At 39.5% G+C, this 21,378-nt stretch overlaps 1 long non-coding RNA gene across 3 annotated transcripts; it reads left to right on the plus strand.

The window, feature by feature from the left end:
• Positions 1–3,099: 3,099 nt before the first annotated feature.
• Positions 3,100–21,031, plus strand: LOC116880361. Of its 3 annotated transcripts, none has more exons than XR_004385198.1 (4): positions 3,100–3,596; positions 3,928–4,032; positions 6,324–6,479; positions 21,001–21,031. It is a non-coding gene; the product is annotated as an uncharacterized LOC116880361 (long non-coding RNA). The 3 variants fall into 3 exon arrangements; XR_004385197.1 differs by lacking the exon at positions 21,001–21,031 and adding an exon at positions 14,406–14,625; XR_004385196.1 differs by lacking the exon at positions 21,001–21,031 and adding an exon at positions 7,076–7,159.
• The last annotated feature ends 347 nt before the right edge of the window (positions 21,032–21,378 follow it).

Below are 21,378 nucleotides of genomic sequence, written 5' to 3' on the forward strand. Positions count from 1 at the left end.
AAGCAGGGAGTCCAGATGCGTGGCTCATGTTATTCCAGTAGGAGGCAATGGTGACTTGTTGGTGGAAGAAATGTTGAGAATAGTTGGACTCTGGATACATTTCACAGGTAAAGCAGACAAGATTTGCTGAAAAACTGGATATGAATGGGGGAAGAGCGAGATCAAGGAGGACACCAAGCTTTTGACCTGAATGACTGCAATGACGGTGTCATTTTTAAATTCAGAAAATACTCAGGGAGAAGTGAACTTTCGGGGGGAGGGCAATCAAGGGTTCTGCTTTCAGTCTATAAGATGTCGAGGAGACATCCAAGTGGAGATGCTGAACAGGCAATTAGATACCAGCGTAGAGTGCAATGGGGAGGTCAAGGCTTACATGAAGATTTAAGTGCATAAATCTGGGTACAACCACCCAGGGGATGGATGTAGATAAGGTAGAGAAGAGGTTGAAGAAATAAGCCCAGAGCTCATCAAGATACAGAGCCTGGGATGAGGCAGAGGTTCCGGCAAAGGACAGTAACATCAATCATCCTGGCCTGTGTCTTACAACAGAGAGCAAACTGATGATTACCAGAGGAGAGGTGTGTGTTGGGGGTGGGTGAAATAGTGATGGAGATTAAAGAGTGGACGTATCATGATGAAAAAAATAAATAAAAGCAGCTTTTGGAGGTCAAAGTGATTCTCATGCTAGCCTTGAAGAAGCAAATAGCCATTTGCAAGACGGTCATATGGCAAAGAACTTTGGGGGCCTCTAGGAGCTAAGAGCAGCCCCTGACTGATAACCAACAAGAAAGCAACGCTAGGCCCATGCCTGGACTGCAGTCTGTAAAACCCTGAGTAGAGGACCGATCTAAATTATCCCAACTTCTGGCCCACAGAAACTATGTAATGATAAAATCATTTTGTTTAAAAAAAAAAAAAAAAGGACTTTAGGGTCTAAAATTAGTGTATAAGTTTCTCATTCCTGCTTTAACAATTTATTACAAACTTTGTAGCTTAAAACAATAAAAAATGATTATCTTACTGTTCTGAGGTCAGAGGTCTGGAATAGGTTCCACTAGGCTAAAATTAAAAAAAAACAACCCTATATTCAAGTATTAATAGCATTTGTAGCATTATTCATCTCACATATAAATACCACATGTGGTATAGTGTATGAGACTATACACTTTATATAATGTAGTATAACACAGTATATTATTATGTAAAGGAGATAAAGGAGAAAATAGTCACATTTAACTTTCCCAGAAAAAGTCATTACATAGTTCTCTACTTTATGAAGTTAATATTAAAGTAAAAGATAACTCATTTCTTTTACTTCATGAATAAAGATAGCATTTTTTATATTGGGCGCAACTATGTAAGGAATTTAATCTTGATTATATATACAGAGGAAAATGTGTTATGTCATTCAGATAAAGGGGACCAGATAACTTCATAATGCCAGGTCACAGAATAGAGTATTTAGGAATTAGAGGCCAATCTAGCTATCCTGTTCTGCCCCCCCGAAATCTATACATGCAATATGCAATTAATATGGAAAGTGATTAAAGAGATAATATATATTATTTTCTTTAAATACTAAGTTTCTGAAGGCTGGTGAGGATTTATCATTTGGGACTAGCTATATTTCAAGTCATGTGGCTAGTGGTACCATAGTGGACAGTAGTTTTAGACAAAAGTAGGCACCAGAATAAGACAAGGGACTACTTCAGGGAAGAAGGGAAGGTGGCCATGAGATTGCACTGGGTTAAAAGAAATGTCAGGGTTTCTGAGGAGGTGAGAAGGAATGGAATTTTAGTCAGAGGCAGACTTCAAGTCAGAGGTAAAGCTCTTCTTTCATTAAAAGAGGAAAAAAGGAAGAATGAGTCTAGACATAGAGAGTCCAGATAATGGATTTTATTTTCCTTGGAGAGTGAAAGAGCAAATGAGGGTGATGGGAGAGGTGGCAGGGGCAGATACGGAAAGTGGGGAGTATTTGAAATAGTCTCTGTGCAACTGGAGGAGAGCGCTGACAAGGAAACTGGTGGACAGCTGTGGAAGCCTGTGTGAACGTGAGGACCATCTACGTAGCCCACAGTCATGTGATTTTCTCCAGCAGTCTTCAGTGGCCTGGTTGCAGGTGATAGAGAAGGTGTAAGATAGTCGAAAGCAATCAGGACTAAGGCTTTTCCAGGCACATGTGAAAGAAAGACCATGAGACAAAGGAGGTGAGGAATCCTTTCAGAGAGTGGTTCTTCAAGTGATGGACTTTAAAATCCTATATGAAGTGAAGACAAGAGAGATCTGATGCAGAGAAAGTAGATTTGACTGTTTCCTGGAAGTTCCATTCAGGTCTGGGGGACCCATCTTGGGACGGTTGATTAGAGGATCAGAAAAACGGGAAGTTATAGCAAGAAAGTAAAGTGATTACATTTATTGTTTACAAAGTTGAAGTTTTGGTGATGACAAATTCAGGGTGTTCGTATGGAATGGGCTCTGAAGTGAGGTGACTGAGAAGGGCATTGGAGATGGGGAGGTTAAGGAACTTGAAGGCCATGATAACGGATGGGCCACCCATGAGGACATGGAAGTCTTAGAATAATGACAGGACTTGGAGTGAAAAGGACAACTGTAGGTCAGGTGCTAAGTTACAGAGATGAAGGACGGTGACCAGGAAGTCTAGAAATGACAGCAACATGGATGGGTGGAGAATGGTATAACCATATGGCTTAAAGCTAAGAGGAATGAGATTTTCTTCTTTTTTTATTTTATTTTATTTTATTATTAGTTTCAGGGATAGAATTTAGTGAACGTAGCGATTCATCAGTTGCACGTAATACCAAGTGCTCATTACATCCAGTGCCGTCCTTAATGCCCATAACCCAATTACCCCATCCCCCACCTATCTCCCCTCCAGCAACCCTCAGTTTGTTTCCTGTAGTTGAGTCTCTTATGATTTGCCTCCCTCTCTGTTTTATACCATTTTATTTTTCCTCCTCTTCCCCTATGTTCATCTGTTTTGTTTCTTAAATTCCACAGATGAGTGACATCATATGGTATTTGTTTTTCTCTGACTGACTTAGCTTAGCATAATGCCCTCTAGTTCCATTCATGTCATTGCAAATGGCAAGATTTCGTTCTTTCTGATGGCTGAGTAATAGCAATAGGATTTTCTACGTGAGAGTGAAAACCAAGGTCTGGAAGCAGCACCTGGGAGAGAGGAGGTCACTAACCTTCAAGGTCATGTAGTATAAAAAAGCTCACTATAGATCAGGAAAATGAGGTCAGAGAATGTGATAGGCAGCCTTCAAGATGTTCCCCAGTGATTCCCATCTTCTGCTATTCATACCCTTGTGTCACCCCTCTCCCACAGGGCATCAAGTTCAGCTTATGTGAGTTGTAGGATACAGCAGAATTGATGGTAATTGTTTCTGAAGAAGTGATAATAGATATCACAGCACTTGCCTCATTACTCTCTCACTTTTGGATCACTCCCTTTGGAGGAAGTCAGCTGCCATCTCATGAGCAAGCCCGTGGAGGAGCCCACCTAGTGAGGACCTAGAGCCTTGTGCCATTGGACGTGCAAGTAAACCTAGAAGCAGAGCCTCGAGCCCCAGGTGAGTCCAATGACTGCAGCTCTAGCTGTCGCAAGCTCATGTGAATCCCTGAGCCAGAAGCAGTTAAGCCAGCCCTGAACCCACTCCCAGAACCTGGAAGATAATTTTTGTGATTTGTTAACAACAGGTCAATAATTATGAGACTTTTTGTAACTTACTCATAGTCAGAAAGCTCATGTCCAACTTAAAATGAGAACAGAGGGCTGTAGACTCTCAACCCAATATTCTGTTAAATCTTGCTATATTCTGATTTATCTTGGATTCTTTTGTACTGAACACACATGCACTACCTAAAATAGTTCAATGGATCACAGTTTTGCTTTTTCACCAGCAAAAGAAGGAAGAAAGAAAGAAAGAAAAGGGAAGAGAAGAAAAGAGAAAAGAAAAGAAAACTGGACCATGCTTCCTCACGGGATGCAGAGTAAAATTTAATAAGGTAAATATTTTCTTTGCCCCGTAATAATATATAAGCATTTCTAAAACATGCTTACATATTTTTGCCATAATTTCCAGAAGTATTGAGAGGACTAATTCAAGTGCGTACAATAGCTGGACCGTAAACCAGAAATGTAATTTCTACTTGGCTTCTTTTAATCACTTGACAAAGATCGCATAGACTCCCGGTAATAGTTGTGTCATTTAAACACTTCAGTAATTCTGACTTCCTGGACAGTGAATCAATGACAGGATGTAGTCTCTGCATTTTCGTCTGTTGTCTCTAAGTGTAATATTCAGAAAAGGGCAGGTGGCCAAAAAGGCACTTTGTGGCTTCTATTTCCATGCCAGAGAGTCTGCCATTTGGATGCACATAACTATCATGTCAGAGAAATTTTGTGGGACCCACTGACTTACAGTTTGGGACTCAGATTTTCTAAGTGTGATTAAATAATGTTTTGATTTTATTTTTCCTTCTTTAAGAATATAGCTAGAAGAGTAGAGAAAAGGGAAAAAGTAGAAAAGTAGGTTTGAGTTTCATGACAACATGGATTTTTTGGAAAAATTAATCTCAAGTGTGTTCAAGACTCTAGTTTCATTAAATCTCACAGAAATTCAGATATATTTCCAATTATTTCCCATTACAGTCAGTAAGTTACTTTGCTGTCATATATTCCCAGCATTAGGGAGATTCTTGAATGTTTTCCTATATATTTTTCTCTCTATGCTTGAAAAAAATAGATTTCTAACTATTTCCTGGTATCACTTACTCTCTCAAAGTCATAGAAAGACAGCTTTTACCCCCTTGATATTTTAGCAATTTCCTGGTTATAATCCAGCTAATCAAGTGTGACTTGACCTTGCTTGCAAAAAATACTTCATATTTTATATTAAATAGAACAGTGATAAATGTGAATTTTGTTTTTTTTTAAATTAGCATTTTTTATAATCAGCAAAAAAAAAGAAAACAAAAATGTGTGTCCTTAATGTCTTATGGTACTAATTTTTCTAGTTGTGTCCTCATTTTTCAGAAAACTCTGATGTTCCTGATCAAACCCATGCTTTGTAGATTCCTTTTATTTTTATGACCCTATACGTGATTTTTAGTAAGAATTTATTATTCAAGAGTGCCTGGATGGCTGAGTCAATTAAGCCTCTGACTCTTGATTTCAGCTTAGGTCACGATCTTAGGGTTGTGATCGAGCCACATGTCACTGGGTGTCGAGTGTGCTTGAGATTCTCTCTTGGGGCACCTGGGTGGCTCAGAGGGTTAAAGCCTCTGCCTTCGGCTCAAGTCATGATCCCAGGGTCCTGGGATCGAGCCGCGCATCGGGCTCTCTGCTCAGTGGGGAGCCTGCATCCTCCTCTCTCTCTGCCTGCTTTTCTGCCTACTTGTGTTCTCTCTCTGTTGAATAAATAAATTTAAAAAACTTAAAAAAAAAAGATTCTCTCTCTCTCCCTCTGCCCCTGCCTGCCCTCTAATATATATATATATATATTTCATTCAACAAAATTTATTAAGTACTTATGTGGCAGACACTTTTATTTGTGTTGGGGATATGGGAGTGAATACAGAGTCTCTGTTTTCATGGCGCTCGTGTTGTAGTGGGGAGAGGGTGTCAATAAGCAAATAATCAGAGTAGATATATAATATGCCAAATGATGAGTAAATGCTCTGAAGAAAAAATAAACCAGGATAAGAGGATAGAGAGTGACAGACCTGAACAAGGAAAAGGATAAAAATATGTACATGTCTGGGGCACAAGCATTCCACAGAGAAAGATGAGTGCAAAGGAAAGCAAACCATACCTAAAGGTCTAAGAATAGCCAGGAGATTCGTGGGGCCAAAGCAGAGTCAGCAGAAAGGAGATGAGATCTATGGGTAGAGCAAGGGCCATATCTTGTAGAGCCCAGAGCCAGAGGTGAAGAGGTTGGTCTTCACCTGATCCCTTCTGGCTGCTGTGTAAATAGACTGTAGGAGTGTAATTGTGGAAGCAGAAAGAGCGATGAACAAACCGTGTTAGTCTGAGCCCTCTGAGAAGCCATGTTGGCACGAGATGTGTGAGGGAATCATTAAGAGGAACAGCTGGGAGGACCCATGGAAAGGGGCCAGAAGAGATGTTAAGAGCCTTCAGATTGCAGTGTAGGTCTTACCCAGGTAAGGGACAGAACAGGGACAGGCAGGTCAGATGGGGCAGTCTGAAACTACAGTGTCATTCTATGAAAATGTGGTAAGGCCAACAGAGAGTCCTTGAGCCAAAGTCATCCACCAGCAAAACACTTGTCTCCCAGGAACGGACCCGCTCCAGTCTACCTGACCAGCCAGAAGCTGGAAGCTCTCTGTAGGACATGTGGCCTCCATGTGAACTCATGATGGATGGGCCCACCAGTCAATTATCCTTCCATACTGGGAACTCTGGCCATCACCGAGACTTTGCCATAATCCAGGTAAGAGAGATAATGGTGGTTTGGGTTAGGAAAGTCGATGAATTTTGCTTTCTATTCATCTGGTCATATTTTGAAGGTTAAGATGACCTCATTTGCCAATAGATTTGATACGGGGTGTGAGGGAGGGAGAAGAGACACAGATGGCTCCAAAGTTTTTTGTTCTAACTGAAGAATGGGGTCTCCATTTACTGAATGAGGGAGACTGAGAGTCTTAAAGGAAGGGCATCAGCAGTTCGTTTTGGCCAGGCTTAACTTGAGATGTTGATTAGACCCTAAATGAAGAGGTTGAGAAGGTAGCTGAATACATGAATCTAGAGTTCAAAGTAGTGTCCCAACCTGGATATACAAATTTGAAAATCATCAACATATGGACTGGATTAGTTTTGCCTAAGGAGGGTGTATAGATGGAGAGAAGAGGTTCAAGTCCCAACAGGGAAAAGGGGGAAATCCCACACAAGGACTGAAAGACTGGCCAGGTAGAGACATAAGGAGACCCACAGAGAAGTTGTGTCCTAGAGGCCGAGTGAAAAAAGTTTTCTGGAAGGATACGTTTTCAGTGTTCTAATTCTTTAATCTTGATACCTCCTAACTGAAAGTTCTATGAAGTATTGATATCTTGCTAAGTGGACCTACTAAATAATGAAGAAAAAATGAAGCTTATAAAGAATATTGACTTTGTGGGGCACCTGGGTGGCTCAGTGGGTTAAAGCCTCTGTCTTTGGCTCAGGTCATGATCCCAGTGTCCTGGGATCGAGCCCCGCATTATGCCCCGCATCAGGCTCTCTGCTCAGCAGGGAGCCTGCTTCCTCCTCTCTCTCTGCCTGCCTCTCTGCCTACTTGTGATCTCTGTCAAATAAATAAACAAAATCTTAAAAAGAAAATAAAAACAAGGTGTAAGAATATTGACTTTGTGACCAGTTCAAGACCTGTCACCACCATCCATTGAGTGTTGGTCCTTAACCTCTGTTTGCTTGATTCCTCATTTCTACAAGGAGGAGTATAAAGTTGGTAAGAGAATGGAGTGAGTTAGTAATTGGAACAGTGCCCAAGACATGATAAGTGTTCAATAAGTATTACATACTATTACATAATGAATATTGCAATTAAAGATCAATTTTACTATCTTTAAAGTTTTCTGATGGTAGCAGCTAAGATGTAAGGGTTTAATGTAGATCCTTGCAGATTTCTCTGACTGGGATCCTGATGTATTTGTTTATTCCTTATATTTTTCTTTTTATATTTCTTTTCTATGTTTTAAAATAAACATTGTTTTAAAAATTTGCCCCAACCCTTTTGTTTAAAGTTTTTTTTTAACCAGACGTTTCTTTAAGTAAAACATGGCTAGCTATAGAGATAACATCGAAATAAAGAGAAATAATTTCATAGAACAGTGGTTCTTAAGTCTTTTGGGGTTATTGATCCCTTTGAGAATTGGATGAACGCTCTCCCCTAAAAAATGCACATGTAAACACACACACACACACACACATACACAGACACACGCACAATTTTGATTATAATTAGAGGGAGTTTGTGGATCCCGAAAACCAACCAATAAACCCACCAGGCGGCCGTGAAAATAAGCCTTGAATTGACTGCAAAGTGTTCATTCTTCCTTTTTAAAAGATTTTATTTTTTTAAGTAGTTTCTACACCCAGCAAGGGGCTCGAACTCATGACCTTGAGATCAAGAGTCGCACACTTCATTGCCTGAACCAGCCAGGTGCACCTGCAAAGTCCACATTCTTATCAGCTTAATTTTCTTCTTGATTGTTTCGTAGGTCCATTTAACAAGATCTTCAAAACATCATGAATCTTAAATTATTCATATCCTTCTAGTTTAAGCAAAAAGAATTTCCTTTAGAGAAATTTCAGTTCTAAATATGTTCAGTTGAGGGCGAAAATGTATACAGAGCAGGTGACCTGAGCACTCAGAGCCCTGCTCTTACAAGGGTCCCTTGCCTGGGGTTAATATTATGCTATTACCATATTGAAATTCTTAGCAATTTTTGAACAAGAGGCTCCACATTTTTATGTCACCCAGGACCCTGCAAGTTACATAGCCAGATACACACAAACATACAATTTAAGTTCAACAGGACTTTTGTTTCATTAGCATTTAAATAAGAACACAAAAATTCTCAGGAGATAAAGCATTTTCCAGTGTGCCTTTCCAAGGTAATGTTTTTATGTAAGTTACATGTTCTCATTGGTCTTTGTTTTGAAGTAATGTATTATTTAATTATAATTTGCTGTGATAATTTGACATTCACTTAGTAGTCCTGAGGCAAGGTGTGATTACATAATAAAATTATCATAAGCAATATTAAAAGACAGCAAACCAGGGAACTGTATATTCTAGGCCAAGCAAAGTACCTAAACAAAGGAAAGATTTTAATGTTGATGGGAAGCTGGTACTAAAGAGAGAGGAACTGAATGGGAGCAGAGACATGAAGGTTCTTACACACTGTGTTAAGATGCTTCTACCTTCCCCTGAGGCCAATGAAAGGTTTTACTCAGCAGAGTGTGGTCAACATTATTATCTTTATTTTTAAAGGTTGCCAGATTTAGCAAATAAAACTGTATATGCCCAGTTAAATTTGAATTTCAGATAAACAATGAAAAATGTTCAGTATCAATATGTCACAGGGAATATTTGGGACATACAACCACAAAAGTATTGATAATTAACTGAAAGCAACCTTAAGTGAGAGTTCTGTATTTATCTGGCAACCCTATCATTTTTCTTAATCCCGTGCTTGAGACATGGTAGGTGGTGTTTTAACGCCGCTCTGCTTTCCTTGTGCCCTGTAGGTGGCAGTCTGATCAAATAATTTCATGGGAGCCACTTGGCAAATTCCAGTGTAATGCTGTATTATCTACCCATCTATTAATAAGGCTATTTTTTAAGTAAAAAAAAAAAAGGACTATTTTTCATATAAAGTAAGTTTTCATCAAAGAAAGATGAATTTTGAATGTGCTCAAAACTAAATATAAGTCCGTCCTCAGCTTTCCCACAACTCACCAAATGGATTTAAATGCCCATGTGGTTCAATCCTAATGGGCTACAGTGATTTTTATACTTCTAATGATATTTTGAGAATTTGGAAGATTTTCACGGTACTGTAAATAGGATCTTTTCCCCTTATATTTTCTAACCCACTACTTCTGATGTGTAAGATAGCTATTGATTTCTGCATGTTTATTTTTGTGTGAAATCATACTCTATAGTACAAGTAGTATTACTATAAATACTCTTGCAAGTAATATACTTTTCTCTCTTTTTTAGAAAATATCAATTTCTTTTTTCTACTTTAAAAAAATGAAATGTAATTCTATTAAATGTAGCACTAAAGAGAAAGAGAAGTGATTACATGCATGCTCTTAAAAAACTATTTCTAGGGGTACTTGAGTGGCTCAGTTGTATCCGACTCTTGGTTTAGGCTCAGGTCGTATCTCAGGGAGGTGGGATGGAGCCCCACTTCTGGCTCCCGACATGTGGAGTCTGCTGATGTCTCTCTCTGCCTCTGTTCCCCCTCTCCTCCATGTGCTCATGTGCGTTCTCTCTCTCTCTCTCTCTCAAATAAATAAATTTTTAAAAAACTATTTCTATTAGTATGAAATTTTATATTCACTTAAAATTATTATTATTGTAGTTTAGAACTATAATCTAAAAGTACAACATAATCTTATAGTTTGTATTTGCCCATGAATGATATGACCTACAATTATAAAATGGCAGCACAATGGTCCTATTGTGTCTACATCCATGCCCCAAGCCCTACCTGTCCTAAGAATGCTTACTCTGATCACAGAGATCTGTCTTCTTGCAAAGCCAAAGGAAAAAGCATCTTCATGAAATCCACATTCCCAAGTAACTTATACCATTATTACATACTGTATTCTAGAGAAAAATAATTATAATTTATTTTGGATTTCAATGCAAGAGTGTTCCATTTTTTTCGTCAGAAAGCTACATCACTTTCTTGTTCCTACCATTATTCGTTATCTTTTGAGCTGTGTCAGCGGACTTAGCACTACTCAAAACACGGGACATGGACCGTTCCCATATCTATTGTTGTGAAACCATTTCAGAATTAGAATCTATAGAATCATGAGTTTTGAAGGTCGCACTTTTTGATATTTTAGTTCACAGACATTTCAACATATGTTGGTTTATAAGCTATAAAGTGGCATTAAAGCGTAAATATTTATCAGAGAAGTAAGCTTTGCACTAGGTGGCACTGTTCGGTCATGGGTTATTTACACTGAATTTGACTAGCCAATGGTTTCCATACACTTTGCTGTATCTCAGTAGTTACTCCGCAAATATAAAATCCATTATAGTTTTGTAAGTATTTTTATGATTGTAAGAGTAATTTATTCTGTTTATGAAAAGATTGGAAAAATATAGGAAAGTATTTTAAAAATCATCTATAATCCCGTATTTAGAGAGTTTACACAATTTTTTTTCTCTAAAGTCCAGGTAGCTCTAAATAAGGCATAAGCTTTGGAGACAAACAAAGCCAGGTTAAAATCCCATCCCTTCCATTTATACTTACTTGATGCATTTTCAGGACAAAAATCTTAATCTCATTGAGTTTAATTTTTTTTTTAACTTGACTCCTCTTCTTCCTTTAGCTGCCATTCATTTCTTTTTCTTTTTTTTTTTAAAGATTTTATTTATTTATTTGACACAGAGAGAGAGAGATCACAAGTAGGCAGAGAGGCAGGCAGAGAGAGAGGGGGAAGCAGACTCCCCACTGAGCAGAGGTCCTGGGCTTGATCCCAGGACCCTCAGATCATGACCTGAGCCGAAGGCAGAGGCTTAACCCTCTGAGCCACCCTGGTGTCCCTGCCATTCGTTTCTTTACCAAAGTCATGCACTGTCTTTATTTCTTACCTTCATTGCATTCCTCTACCCACTTCAAACTCACTCTGCCCTAGAGTCTGAAAACAACTCTTATTAAGGTCACTAATGACCTTCATTTTGTCAAATTCAGTGCACATTTTCCTGTGTTCATCTCGTGCTCCCTCTCAGCAGCACTGTTGTCCTGAAGTCCAATAGTAATGGTACCTGACAGCTAATTATGTGTGGCTTTTTCCAATATCCAAGTTCTGTGAAGACATGTTGGTACCTTGAAATTCACCATGATGAGAATGTTTACAGAAATCAGCAAATGCTGCAGATGAGAGCCGTTCCCCACCATGGCCATTTGTTAAACATTTACCCTCACACTGCCTGAAAATATGTCACCATTTTTCCCTTCACAGAATTCTCTTCTCTCCTGTTTACTCAATGCCACTATTCCTCATTTTCCTCCCCGCTCAGTTTTTCTATCTTCTCCTATGATGGCTTTTCCTCTATCCCATGGCTACATGTTAGCTTTCCTCAGGAGTCAGTCCTGGACCCTCTCTTCTCCCTTTCATACACTACCTTCAAAACATAATCTCACCAATTTCCATGTATTTAAATACTACCATTATGCTGATCGATTTCAGATTCGTGTCTGCAACCCAGTCCTCCAGTCAAAGGTCTGAACCCAAACATCAAGCTATCTATTTAAACTTGTCCTGAATGTCTCACAGACATCTCAAACTCCTGGCCAAAGTGAAGTTCCAGATTGAATTCCACAAACCTTTCCTTTGCTTGTTTTCTCCATCCCAACAACCTCCATTTCAGTAAATGGAGCCGCAATCTTCTTGAGGACTCAGGCATTATCCACGGTACTTCCCCATCCATCCTTGTGTCAAATCCAGCAGCAAATCCTGTCAATTCTGCTTGTAAAATATCTTTTGGCTCTTGTTTTTATCCCTCACTTCTACTGCCATCACATCTGGGGCTGCTATCATCTCAGCTAGAAGCCTGTAATGGCCTCCAACTGATCTCCGAACTTCAGTTCTCCACCCCTCCCCCAGGACCATCTTCAGATAGCAGCAATAAGTCATGAACTGTAAATCTGATTACCGTTTCCCTGCTTAAAATCTTTTTTTAAAAAATAAACATATAATGTGTTATTAGCCCCGGGGTACAGGTCTGTGAATCGCCAGGTTTACACACTTCACAGCACTCACCATAGCACATACCCTCCCCAATGTCCATAACCCCACCACCCTCTCCCGACCCCCCTCCCCCTGGTCACCCTCAGTTTGTTTTGTGACAGTAAGAGTCTCTTATTGTTTATCTCCCTCCCGATCCCATCTTATTTCATTTATTCTTTTCCTGTCCCCCAAACCCCCCACGCTGCATCTCCACTTCCTCATATCAGGGAGAGCATATGATAGTTGTCTTTCTCTGATTGATTTATTTTGCTACCCGGCTTAACATCTTTAAGTGGTCTTTCATTACATTTGGTTTAAAAATCAAATTTCAGGTTTTTTAACTGGTCCCTGCTTACCTGTCCATCTTGAAGTGTGATCATTCAAGTTCACTCTGGTCTGCTCAAGCTCACAGTGGTTGGTGTCCTAGTCCTTGAACTGGCCAATCCCCCCTCCCTCCCCCGCCACACACCCCCCCCAATACAGAACTTTTGTATACGCACCCTTGTCTAAAATAATCTTTTCCTTGTTCTCTCTGTGATTAACTCCTACTATTTCTTTAATGCTAAATCAATTTAAATCTACCTATTGATTGTTCTGATCTTTATCTCAGCCCCCTATTTATATCTTGGTTGAATGAATGAAGGAATCAACTTATATAAATAAGGATTTACTTTATAGAAATAGTGAAAGGAGGGTTAAAAAGTTCTTAGCCTAAGGCCTCATGCACAGTGGAGTTTAAATAAGTGGCAACTTTCTTGGAGGGAGGGAGACAACTATTTTAAAATTTCATTTCATTTCATTTTTAGCATTCCAGAGTGCAGAATAAAGATCCATGTCTATCCTGAAGGTGACAGTATGGAGACTCAGGAAACTCTCACTTGCTCCTTTCACAGATTGGGTACCCTAACTTAAGCAGAGCATCCCTGGTATTTATGCCCTGAATTACTCACATGTACTTATGAGACAGAGAGCTAGGATTGCTGAGAGGAATTGAAATATTTATGGCAACCCAAGTAGTACAAGAGGGAAATGGCACCAATGAAAGTATTAAGCCATAAATACCTTTTGTTTTTCCTTGATCAAACACATATGGAAAGAGCATATTTGGATTTTGGCAATGTGATAAGTTAGACTGTGATAATAATATGCTCTAGTTTTATGATTACAAATTTAGTCAGTTAGCTTGCTCTCAGAGAGTGCTGCAACTTTAATCTTATATTAAAAGTACAGCTTGTTTATCCTTACAGTGTGCAGCAAGAGTGTAAGGATAGAGCTGCATTAAATTTTTTTTAAGTGCCTTAGAGAGTATTATCAACTTATTCTGCTAGGAGTAAATTCAAGTAAGATAAAATTTAAAATAACATTATAAATAATGTTTAAAATAACATTGTAAATAACATGTAAAATAATACAGTACTTGCATCCAATTTTAAAGCCATTTAAAAAAAGAAATACATTTAAATACTTGTTGGTTTTGTCTCATGAGAAGTGATTCTGATGCCACTAACAATCACTAGCCACTACCTCTGTGACTTTTCTGGAGTTGTGAGGGATATGTGCACGGGGGAACCTCCAGGCAGCTGCATACTGCTTTTAGCTAAATCCTCGGTCCTCATGGTCTCTGGTGTCTTGCTCTCATCTTCCTTAGGGGACTAGAGCAGAATTTTCCAGATCTGTTCACTCCATTCTCTCTTAACCCTGAACTGTCTGCTGTCCAGTGTGGCCTTTCAAGGGTAAAGGGACGTGCCCTTGGGTTGGTTTTACCATACTGGTCAGAAAATATAGAAAAAAGAAACTCAAGAGGAGAAAGAAAGCTCTTTGACCCACTTTATTTTTCCCCCCACGGAAAATTCACTTCCTTCTGGCCTGCCTATTCCTTTTTCAGGAAATCCATTGTGTGTTCTCAAGGACTCTGTTTGTACAACAACCTACATCAAAACCCTTTCTTCCTGAAGATGAAGTGGTTAAGAGGGAAGGCTTGGGCTTTCCTTCATGTGTCAGAGAGTGACGGTGTTTATAAACAGAATTGATTTCTTGGAAACACAGCAGCCTCAAGCCCTTTTATCTGTGAATGACAAAGTAAAATTTACAGTCTCACTGGAAAACCTCTGTTGCCATTTTTAAAAAAATGTTGACACAATCTTCCTCCCCAGCAATTTTATTTCTTAGTGTTTTTTCTAGACATATTTGCAAACAATTGTAAAGAGACACATTCTAGGATATTCAGTTGCAACATTATATGTAACGAGTGATATCAGAAACAAAGGAAAATGGTTAACTAAACTATAATACTATGGAATGTATCCATACTATGCAGCATTTCATAAAAATGAAATAGATCTACAAGTACTGATATGGAAACCTGCAGCGATCTATAGGAAACTATTTCCCTGTGTTTATGTACATGTATACACAATATATATCTGTATGTAAGCAAAGAAAAATGGGTCTAGAAGGATACCCACCAAACAAACAGCAGTGAGTACCTCTGCAAAGAAATCTGGATTTGGGTGGAAGTTAGATTAAAGTGGACTTTTTGCTTTGTTTTTTAATTCTTCACAATATGAAAGTACTAATGTACTGTTTAGATAATGAACATTTAAGAGAAAGAGACAAGAGAGAAAGGAAGGCAAGAAAATTAATTTAATTTTACGGCCCCTGGAACCAGAGAACCTATATTTAGGTTGTAGCCTGCTACTTATTTAACCTCTCTGTGCTTCAGATTTTTTTCTCTGTAAAATGGGCCTAAAAAGAGCACCTATCTCAGAAAGTGATTGTAAAGATGAAATAAGATGATGTGTGTAAAATGCTTAGCACCTAGTATGAGTTATGTAAGTGTTAGCTAGGATTATTGATTATGTAAAGAATAAATCATTAGTTATCCCACTTTAGTCAGAGGGAAATTATTTCTTTCTTCATATTTTGGCACCGATGAGACCTCAGGAAATGTACCTGAAAAAAAATCAATGTCAAACAGCCTTGGAGATAAGGCTTTTAATAGCTTTGCTGTTATCTAGTCATCTGGATCAAAATGCATTATGGCACACTGGGAGAGAGTACAGTTCCATCAACATTAACGCCAACCCGTTGCACTGGGTTTTTGAGACAAAAAGACCAAAAAGGCAAATTTTCTTAAGGATCCCATTCTGTGTGATGGGGGTGTGGTGGAGGGAAGAATCAATCAGTAAACAGATCATTTCAACACAACATAGCTCTGTGATAGGAATACAGAACAATGAATAGAGTTACAGGAGAAAGGAATGGCTAGAAAGACAGGAAGCTTCTAGCAAGAGGTGATGATTCTAGAAGGATGAGGAAGAGTTACCTATGAAAATAAGGAAGAAATTGGGGATTCCAGGCAAAGTAAACATCATGATTTATCTGAGGGAACTACAGTAGTTCGGTATCATTGTAATATGTATATGTTTTTATATATGTGTATGTGTGTTTGGGTGGCTAATGGAATGGGGAAGAATCATTGGGAGAAGTAAAGATTAACAAGTTTGGAAATATAGTAACAAATGAAGGTGGTCTTAATTCTGTAGTATTGCAGTGGAAAGATTACTGAAAACAACCTGCCTATTCAGACAGGTTAGGGGCTTCTATGTAAGAGGTCTCAACTTTGACAAATAACTTTTGAAGAAATATTACAGGTTGATGTCTGACTTCTGCTTCTAGGGAAAATATAATAAGGCATCGAAAGCCGGTGTTCTTCCTACAACAGCTAGGGAAAAAAGAGGTAAGTTACAAAATTCATAGTTTAAAGACATCAAAGAGCAATGGACCCAGTAAGACTATAAAAACTAAAATTCCAGGGACGCCTGGGTGGCTCAGTGGGTTAAAGCCTCTGCTTTCGGCTCAGGTCATGATCCCAGGGTGTTGGGATCGAGCCCCGCATCGGGCTCTCTGCTCCGTGGGGAGCCTGCTTCCCTTCCTCTCTCTCTGCCTGCCTCTCTGCCTACTTGTGATCTCTGTCTGTCAAATAAATAAATAAATAAATATCTTTAAAAAAAAAAAAAAAGAACTAAAATTCCAGAGAGGGAAGATCCCTTCCTAAATGAGCTGATAATCTCTGGCCATTTTATCCCCTGGAGATATTTGTCAGTTCTAGGTGAGGACTAAGAATCAGGCATGGCCTAGGAAGAGGAACCTCTCCATGGAAAAGAGAAACTAGTGAAGCTTTTTTTAGTGATTGTGTGGTGCTGGCTTGACAGATTGTAAATTAGTTTAGAACTGAATGCAAAGGAGCATTTGTTGATTCCTGGTTGCTAGAGGACTTGGCTAGGAGCTTCTAAAAGGCAGAACGAAATATCCTAGCTTCACAGAATGTGGGAGACAAAGTCCTCCCAGAAGGAGAGATCCTGGCACAAATATATAGTCAGTTATCCCCTTGAAACATTTGCTAAATTTTGAAGGTACATGGGGTCAGAAGGCAAAAAGCTAAACACAAAACCTCTAAATGACAGAACTGACTCTGAAGAACTAAAGAGATAGAGACCCAGGAGGCTCTCAATCAAAAGGCAGGAGGGTCACACCTGAGGAATAGGGACAAAGATATCCCTATTTTGGTTGAGGTCCTCTGCCTATTTAATGAAAGATGACACCATCTGCAGCCTCTGGATTCCTGTATACAAAGTCTGGCATAAAATAAAAATTAAAAATGTATGAAAACATAGGAAAATACAGCCAATAATCAAGAGAAAAAATAGACAATACAAGCAAAGTCACAGATGATGATGTATTACAGTTAACTGACAAGGACTTTAAATATGATTAACAAGTTAACAAAAATATGGAAAAATGAGTAAAAATACAGAGAAGTCCAACCGAAAATTAGAATCTATGAAAAGGATTCAAATGCATATTCTAGAAATGAAAAATGTGTGTGAATTTAAATACGCTTCAGATGAGTTTGACAAGACAAAGCAAAGTGGAGTTAGTGAATTTGAGAACAGGTCAACAGAAATCATCCAAACTGAAATCTATAAAGGAAAAGTTATGAAAGAAAAAGAACAGGGCATTGAGACGAGTGGAACACAGTGGTCTAAAAACAGTCTAGCTTACATATGAGAGAGAGAGAGAAAGAAAGACAGAGAACAGAAATAGAGCAGAAGAAATTTGTAAAAAAAAAAAAAACTAACCCAAAGATTTATAAAAAAAAGACTACTGAACCCCAAATAGGGTAAAGGAAAAGAAAATCACACATAGGTATGTCATAGCCAACCTGGTGATAACTGAAAAAGGTAAAAACAAATCTTAAAAGTAGGAAAAAGACATCTCCTTCAAAGAAACAACAGTAAGACTAATTGCAGTCTTCGGGGCACCTGGGTGGCTCAGTGGGTTAAAGCCTCTGCCTTCGGCTCAAGTCATGATCCCAGGGTCCTGGGATCAAGCCCTGCATCGGGCTCTCTGCTCGGCGAGGAGCCTGCTTCCCTCTCTCTCTCTCCCCCCCCCTCTCTTTTCTTTTGTCCCCCCTGTCTAAAAAAAAATAAAAAAAAAAAAAAAAGACTAATTGCAGTCTTCTCAAAAGAAATCATGGGAAAAGATGGTGGAATGGCATCTTTATATTGGTGAAAGAAAAAAAATGTTATGTAAGGTGTCACTAATGATCTTTCTTGCACCAAATATGAATTTGTTGTCCACCATCTCATACTTATGACTATCTATAGGCCCTCTGAAACTCTCTTCAGCACTCTGAGTTACTTGGGTTCACACCCTCCGAATATTACATAATTTGGGACTTTGCAAATGTGTGACATAAAGATCAACCCTATCAGCTATATCAGGTTGTGTACTGGAGCTCTATACTCCTTTCAGGTGATGTCCACCTTTGTACTCTATGGGCTGGACTCTGTAATCAAATCATAGAATCACTGTGATCTTCTCATCAGGAGTTGACATTGCTTTAACCCTATTAGCAAGAGCTTTCTGCCTGTAGATCAGGAATATTACTTGTATTAGAAGCTTTTATTCTAATTTTCTAAACAAGTAATGTTGATTTTCAGTGATTAGGAACATTTGTGTGAGAGAAAGAGAGAGAATATGCATGTGAACAGAGGGGTGGAGGGACAGAGGGAGAGGGAGAGAGAGAATCCCAAGCAGGCACCACACGCAGAACTGAGCCAGATGAGGGGCTGGATCTCATGACCCCGAGATCACAAGGAACCTAAATGAAGAGCTGGGTGCTGAACCGATTGAGCCACCCAGGTGCTGGATACCAGGAACATTTTCTATTAAAAACATCTGATTTGGAGTTTAGTCACACGCTCTAGACCAGGATTTTTTTTTTTCCCAAGTTACTTACGAATTTCCTGTGCTTGGGGTGTGAAGAGAGATGGAAGAGTTAAGTCAGTTCAGTGTGATAAGCAGCAATGCCATCCTTGGGCTGTTGATCCCTTTGGTGTGATTTAACGCATCCAAATGATGACTGAGAGGGTTTGTCAAATGTGTGTCTTCAGCGCTCCTATAGATTTGTCCTAAGTGAAGCAGAAGAGCGAGAACTTCTGGTGGCTAATGTGCCCTTGCTGGCCTATCTATAGTTTGGAATGAGCATCCAGTTATATATTGTTTGGGTGCCCTGCCCCTCTTCTGAAACTAAGGAGATCCTAGCCGGCAGCAGAGGCCTAATCCCTGATGGTTAGAATTAGCCAATTGCCACTCCCCACCCCTCAAATGTCCCGTTCAGCATCCACATCCCTTCTTTTATTTTTTTTTAAGATTTTATTTATTTATTTGACAGAGAAAGATCACAAGTAGACAGAGAGGCAGGCAGAGAGAGAGAGAGAGAGGGAAGCAGGCTCCCTGCTGAGCAGAGAGCCCGATGCGGGACTCGATCCCAGGACCCTGAGATCATGACCTGAGCCGAAGACAGAGGCTTAACCCACTGAGCCACCCAGGCGCCCCATCCACATCCCTTCTTAGGCTGCGTGCATACCTTGCTTCTTGTTGTGGCCATTTTTTTTTTTTTCCCCTTTAAGGGCCATAGTCCCTGGAGTGGGTGCCTTTGGACAGCTTGTAGTTTTTTGCCTGACTCCTGCTAGAGAATACAATTTTTTCTTACCTCTGCCTTCATTCCCTTGTATTGATTTCTTTTAATGACAGAACTCACATCTGAAATAGTTAACATCTCCACTCTCTTGCTGGCCCTCACGTCTAAATTAAAGGCCCTTCAAGCTTCACGTTCTGGCCTGGATCTGGACTCACTTACTCATTCCTCTGTTTTGACTTTCTCTCTCCATTCTTGGTCCAGTTTTTATCTCTCTAATTTCCCCCAAGTTGCTTCCAACTTGTGCGTAACTTTTCCAGCGTGCTGCATCACCAGACTCAAACCGTCTGCTTCAGACTAACAGTTTCTCTATGTTAGGCCCCCCCAAACACTGGAAAGTAAAGCATTTACTATTTACTGAAGGACAGAATAGATCCCATTCAGAGCACAATTCCCAAGAAACTGGCTGACATCAAACACAGCAGTATGTTTCACATCCAAATAGCCATTTTAAGCACGAAATCACTTAAATTTCTGAAACATGGGCATAACTGGAGGCTGAAGTGAAAGGAACAGAGATTCTAGAAGGAAGTAGTAGACAGGTTGACATCTTCACTCATTAGTTCAGGAGCTCCCTAGGTGAAAATTAGGACTCTACTGGGAGTGTGGAGGGGTAGGACCCATGAAAAGTGCCCATTACTAACCAAGCAAATAATTACCCTTTGTCCAATGATCTATATTAAAAAGTTCTTTCACACACATGATTGCACTTTCCTCTTCCAATAACCTTGTGAAATGAATATTGTTTCTATTATGTGCATTTTTAATTCATTTTTTAAAAGCAGGCTCCACACCCAATGTGGGGCTCAAACTTACGAACTCAAACTTGGGCTCAAACCCAAGATCAAGAGTTGCATGCTCTACCGACTGAGCCAGCCAGACCCCCCTATTATGTACATTGTGAACCCAGCAAATAATACCTAACTTTATGGAGTACTTACCATATGTCTGATTATGGTGATATATTTAACCTTCATTACCTCTTTTCATTAAAAATCTCAAAAAGGGAGCAACTATTTTTCAGATAAGGAAATCTGAGGCTTACAGAGGTTGTGCTTAAGGATGCAGAAATAGCAAGTGAGAGAGCCAGGATTTAAAAATCCTAAGCAATTAATCATTAAGTTTGAAAGTTAAATGACTTACTCAAGGTCTCTCAGCCAGGAAGTTTAGGACTTGAATTGAGCCCAGACCTTCTGGTGATTTATTTCAAAAGAGCTTTATTCATACACCGTACAATTCACCCATTTAAAATGTAAAATTCACTATATTTTTGTGTGTCCACAGAGTTGTATGTCTGTTTTAGTCAGCTCAGGCTGCCATCACAAAATACCACAGACTGGGTGGCTTATGTGGCAGAGATTATTTTTCTTACCGTTCTGAAGACCAAGTCCAAGGTCAGATGCCAGCATGGTTGATTTCTTTTTTTTTTTTTAAGATTTTATTTATTTATTTGACAGACAGAGATCACAAGTAGGCAGAGAGTCAGGCAGAGAGAGGGAGGAGGGAAGCAGGCTCCCCGCTGAGCAGAGAGCCCAATTCAGGGCTTGATCCCAGGACTCTGGGATCATGACCTGAGCCGAAGGCAGAGGCTTTAACCCACTGAGCCACCCAGGCGCCCCCCAGCATGGCTGATTTCTGCTGAGGGCTCCCTTCCTGGCTGATGCATGGGATTCTTCTTGCTGTGTCTTCACATGGTAGGAGGGAAGAAAGAGAGATAGCAAACTCTGTGGTGTTTCTTATTATAAGAGTACTTATCCTATTGTAAGGAGTCTACCCTAATGCCTCATCTAAACCTAATTATCTCCCAAAGGCT

The sequence above is a fragment of the Lontra canadensis genome, unplaced genomic scaffold, assembly GCF_010015895.1.
Source record: "Lontra canadensis isolate GAN:19392208 unplaced genomic scaffold, GSC_riverotter_1.0 scaffold3, whole genome shotgun sequence".
NCBI classification, from domain to species: domain Eukaryota; kingdom Metazoa; phylum Chordata; class Mammalia; order Carnivora; family Mustelidae; genus Lontra; species Lontra canadensis.